This window comes from Strigops habroptila, chromosome 11, assembly GCF_004027225.2.
Source record: "Strigops habroptila isolate Jane chromosome 11, bStrHab1.2.pri, whole genome shotgun sequence".
Taxonomy (NCBI): Eukaryota; Metazoa; Chordata; class Aves; order Psittaciformes; family Psittacidae; genus Strigops; species Strigops habroptila.
The window spans coordinates 18,763,448-18,769,138 of record NC_046360.1 but is presented as its reverse complement, the minus strand read 5'-3'; the positions used below and the strand labels follow the sequence as shown (position 1 = coordinate 18,769,138).

At 41.8% G+C, this 5,691-nt stretch overlaps 1 protein-coding gene across 1 annotated transcript in view; it reads left to right on the top strand.

Moving 5' to 3' along the window:
* Window positions 1-5,691, top strand: part of SYN2 (synapsin II) — a 174,745-nt gene that overhangs the window by 112,670 nt on the left and 56,384 nt on the right. The gene's annotated exons all lie outside the window — the stretch shown is intronic.

Sequence of the window (5,691 nt, the reverse complement as noted above, 5' to 3'; positions counted from 1 at the left end):
GACACTAACTCCTAACCCCGCCTTCCTTTAAGGCAAAAGCACATCATTGGCGAAAGTTGCTGTACCGGAGGAGAGGTTACCTTCGGGAGCACTGCAGCGCTGCTGGTACCGGCTAGGGGAACGAGTGGTGATCAAACGCCTTCACAAAAACATCTTTGATGAATCGCTAAAGCTGATTTTACGATCTTAGCAGAAGAAAGATTTTATCATTCTCCGGTAAATCTCCTTCCAGTTTGAATTCCAAACCTCCTCCTGCCACCTTCTCTGCTTTGGTTTGGTCAACAAAGCCGCTCTTTTTCCAACTCTGTTTTCATTTACAGCCCCTGATCTTCCCCTGCATTTGTGTGTGTTTTCTTGAACTGATGTCCCTGTTCGCGGCCTGGACAGAACTTCATTCATGGACAGGCACCGTTTCAATGCTCTGCTTGTGAGCCCTGAACAATTGCTAGTTAACAAGGAATACTGGGTTAAAAATAAAAGCTGCAGTAAAAGGCATTTTTTTATTATTTCATCACAGATTTAATTTAAAGTAACTAGGAAAAATGTACCAATGGCTTGTGGAACTGGATGAGCTGAAGGTCCTTTCCAACCCAAACCATTCTATGATTCTTTGTTGGAGGCACAGCTCTTTCTCTGCATTCCTTATTAATTTAAGTCCTAATCACCCCAGATCTGTATCTGGTTTTTTTGACTCATGTTATACATGGGACACAGACACAAATACAAGAGTCTGGAAATCTTTTTCAACTTCAGATCACTTGTTGCTATAGCAATCTGGATATGTGGAACGTGTCATACACCCTCTTTTTATAAAGAAGTCGTTTGGTGAGGGAGCAGCATAAAGTTTGATTAGGGAGCAATAAAATACAGCTATAACTTGCCATGCAGCACAGAGCTGCTTAAAGAATTGCATGTTTTGTCACTTTACAAATCCACTTTAGGAACTGAAAACTCATTGACATAATTTGAACCATTTCAATCCAGACTCATGAAAATTTATTTTGTGAGGCTGGGATTGAGGTGTTCACAAAGTAGCTTGTCGCCTTTCTACACATGGGGGCATGATTCACAGCAGCAGATTGGTTGTGGTTTTGAACAGTGAGAAGTCAGGTTTACAACTATTAGTGCTCTGAGTCTTCTTTTTATTCCTCCCTTCGCCCCTAGAGGCATGCTCAGTCTGTCAAAAACAAACACACGAATACCCAGAACTACTAGAATTGGGTCTCATTTCTAGATTTTAGGTCCACATTCAAATCTGAGCTGGCCATGTTGTATACTGGGTCTTCATATAGTTCATTTATATTTTTCCAGCCTGAAGTTTGGCTTTGAATGATAAGGTTGGACCTGAATCCAGGACTAAATGATTTAGACCTGTTGCCATCTCTGTTCTCACCTAGAGGAAACTTAACCTCTTTCAGGAAGCTTTTCATGTGAGTGAAAAGATCAAAAAGGTGTGAGGCTGAACTCTTCCACAGGAAGTTCAAGGCACTGAACAAGACCAAACCCAAGCAGGTATTTCGATGGCCTCTGTGGTCAGTAGTTGTAGGACTGTTGATTCTCAAGTCTGACTTAGGGCAGTGGGACTAGGAAGTGATGAACAAATTGAGGGCCACTGGTTGATATCCAGGTGATATCACGTACCTGTTCGTGGTTAACTAAGGTGCATTTTGCCTAAGGTTGTCCAGAACAGCACGTCAAACTACTACTCTCTGCATGTCCTAAAGACTTTGCTATCTAGTACAACCAAACTCTTTGTACAATCAGATTAAAAATTCTATGCTCATAACAAAAACAATTTTGTGACTAGTTAAAAATTCACAACTAACTTTCAGAAATAGCTGAGAATTAAATAAATTCAACTGAAATGCCAAAACCAAATTTCATATGGTAATTGTGCAAAGGCCATAAAAACTCATTTTAATTATGATCTTACATAGTATTGCCTGCAGCTACCGTTGAAATAATCCAGTTGGGTTTTTGAGAGTCTGAACATAGGTGGAGTATTTACAGCATGATCACAGTTCGAGAAGCCAGTGGCCGTAAGAGATGTTGTCAATAAACAGCGTCCCTGTAGGTGTGTGTACACCCAGTCAGCGTGAAGGGGTGGGCTTGGGACATGCTGCACGCAACAGCACCTTTCAGTGGTGATGTGGATTCTAGAGAAGCTTGTGGCTGGAAAGTTTCTCAACCCCAGCATGAAGCAACTGGTCACAACAGCAGCAGAAAGGCAGATACGTGCCATGGTCAGTCCCAGGGTACCTGGACTTACTCGTTCAAAACCAGCCCTTAAAACTGGCTGTTCTGCTTCCAAAGCAAGTCCAGCGACTAAGCAGGGTTTTGGTAGGTGTATCTCTCATTTCTTCATGACACAGTGATACAATCTCATCAAAATGTGAAGGGCAACAGTTTTCAAAACCTCAGCAGAACTTCTGTTTCCTGATAAAGCTTCATTCTGAAAGAGTAAGTTTTGTCAAATTACTATCAGAGTTTAGGCAAAGACGTATTTACATCATAGCATTTGAAAGGGATTTTGGTAAGCCTGGAAATCTGTACTCAGGAACACACTCTCACAAATGCAAGAAAACACATTTTTAGTCCATTTCTCAGAGGAGGCAAATATTGATAGTTTTAGCTGCTACAACTATCAGTGCAGTGTTGGAACACCTGTTACTGCTGAACAGTATCAGCAAGCATCTTAACTTGAAGATGCATTGTCCTTTTTTATATTGTATATGGTTAGGAGTTCTCATTGTATTAGGGAAATAACTTTTAGAGAGTTTAAAAGAAACCCTAAGCTCAGCACCCATTCTGTATTACAGTTAGAGCTTGACCTTGTAAAACTCAAAGATCATTCCCAAAAGACATAGAAATATTCCTTGACTAACTTTCAAGCAGAATAGTCTTATATTTTAAATAATAGTACAGAAGTTATTGCCAAGGTTTCATAAATATAAGCAGACTGAACAAAACTCCAGTCTTTTTTATTATTTGTATACATGGACCAGCAGTACAGGGCTTCTTTCACTGTGCTCTATGTTATGACGTCAATTTTTCTTGCCATGATATCATAGCAAAATATGTCATAACACAAGTGAAGGATGAGGGGTAGCAGGATGAAATAGTGCCCACTCCTTGGTTACATCCTGATACAGCCTACGCTTGGTAATAACAGCAAAGCTCATTTATCAAGGGATAGTCACTGATTCCTTCCATTCATTATTGACGCCATAGGAAGAACATGTGGCACTTTCTCATTTCTGCGTAGCTACGTAAGTCTAGTGTTGAACAACTGATTTCTAGGAAAATGCAAGAAAATAGAGAGGAATTGGGATAATCTGTATTTGTTGATGTGCACAATATCAAAACAAGGCAGGACACCTGCCTACAGTCAAGTTTATGATCAGCTTCATCTCTTTGCAATAGGAATTCCAATTTTGTGCAGGACTTTTGGTTCTGGAGGGGCTTTTTGTACTGTGAGCTTTCATAATCCTTGTTAATTTTTACTATGAAGCATTAGCATCTGTCAACAGCATTCTGGTCATGAATTACTATCACTGTTTCTTTCTGTTCTTACACCCCCAGAGACCTGTAGTAAAGACACTAGGTCTCCTCTGTTGGATGCCATACCACAGAGCCCTGAACCATAGCTCCTCCTGAACTCCAAAGCAGCCTCATGCTGACTTCCTGATACTCTCATCTCTTCCCCGGGAGTTACTGGGGGCAAAAGGTGAGGAGTGAGGTGCATCACCCCCAGAGCTGACATCGGGGGAGGCAGCAATGCCACATCACCTCTGCTCCGTGCTGCTTTCCCACTCTTCCTCCCGGTGTCTGCCCTCTGCTCTCATGGGTCAGCCTTTGGCAGCCGTGTGTCCAGGGGACAACCCTGCAGCACCACCTCTGCCTGGCCTGGGCCGCTTCCAGCTCTCAAGCAGTTTGAACCTACACAGGGTCATTTGGCTGGGCTGCCTGCCCTGTACATGAGCTTCTGGCAGCCTACAGAGCCTGATCCTTCATCTATAGCAATCTTGCTTTCTCTCTATTGTGGCAAATGAATCTTATTTTAGAATGACAGCAGGCAGGAGTAGTTTATCTGGTGCTTTCTTGATGCTTTGCTAGAGTTCTTTTCAGTTTACCTGATATGGTCACAGTACACATCCTGTACAAAAATCCTGTACAGTCAAGTAGAAAATTCAAAATCAGGGTAGCATTTCAAACCAAATGAGCTTTCATGGATTTTAAATTCTAGTGCCTCCATATGTCCTGCAGCCTGCTTTGAAAGGGAGGGTATTTATAGCTGTCACTAACAAAATACTACAGTAAAAAACCACCATACAGTTTATAGTCACAGCAATTTGGGTGATTGTTTTTATAAGGTTGCAAAATGCTGCTTGATTTTAGAGGCAGAAGTTTGCTAAAATAGTTGGCAGAATGATAGGAATTGAATGAAACACTGACATGCCAGAATCAAAATAGAATATAATCAAAATAGAATTTATCTGGGGGAAGACTTAGTTTTCTCCAGGATTTCTATGAGAGATCCATGAGAACTGCTCTTTCTGATTCACTGCCATTATACTTCATCTGATTCTCCTTAATGACAATTTCTGGTTTCTTGCTGTGCAGGTATTGAAAATAGAAGATTTTTCTCCCATCAGATCGCCTCTGTGTTGAGTTAGATAAAACCAGTTGTGGGGACAGAGGTGTTTTAGGTTTCCTGGTACAGATTTACTTGATAGTGTCCTTACACACTAAGATCATGTCAAAACTTGAACTGATGTCAGTGACTACCAGGGGAATCGGTGCCTTAGAACCAGCCCTACAAGGTGGTGCTGCTGGCAGCTGGAGGCCTGTGCTGTGCTGGGGCTGCTTGGAATACCCAGTGTCGCATCAACTCCCATTCCATGTGGTGGGAATCAGGGTGGCCCAGCATTTCCCTGGCTCTGTGGGACACTTATTTAGTGTATAAGCCATTTTAACCCTGTATTTTGAATAAAGAAATCACAGTTGAGGTACATTTGCCTCTTCTTGGTTACCTGGCACACTAATCCAATTCAAGCACAAGAAGGTTTGTATTAAAATTCATTTAATTAAAGCTTTGCTCTTTTTATCCACCTGAGCTTTTAGATTTCTTTAATGCCTCCATTTCTAAAAGAGATAATGCAAAGCCTGTCAGCTTCTCCTTTGGCTCCCTACTTGTGTAAAGTGGGTGTAAAACGGTACTCCATACAGATGGAATTTTACACCCGCTTTCTTCAGTCAAGGTACAAGGCAATGGAAAGTCTGGCTCCAGGTCTCCGCATTGCTCTTGGTGTTTGCTGGGAAGAGCAGCTCTTTTAACGTGGGGCTGCTGCTTTCCTGCAGGGCCACCCCTGCCAGTGCCGAGAGCTGCTGGTGGCTGAGCCCCGACTATCCTGGGACTGTGCTTTGTGAAAACCAAACAGACCAGAGCGAGGACATCTTCTGCTGCTTGTTTATTGATTTAGGGCTCTTCCTGCCTGTTTCTGGGAAGGCAAAACTGAATAAAAGGCCACCTAAATTATTTCACTTTTAATTTCCTTTCTCCAAAATTAGATTGAGTCTGATGCATATTCCACAAATAAATTACATAGAACTAGAGTGGTTAAATGAACTTTGCCTGGGGATTATTGGAAAGATAAATATTTAAACACTGAACTTGAGGTAAGTCATGTT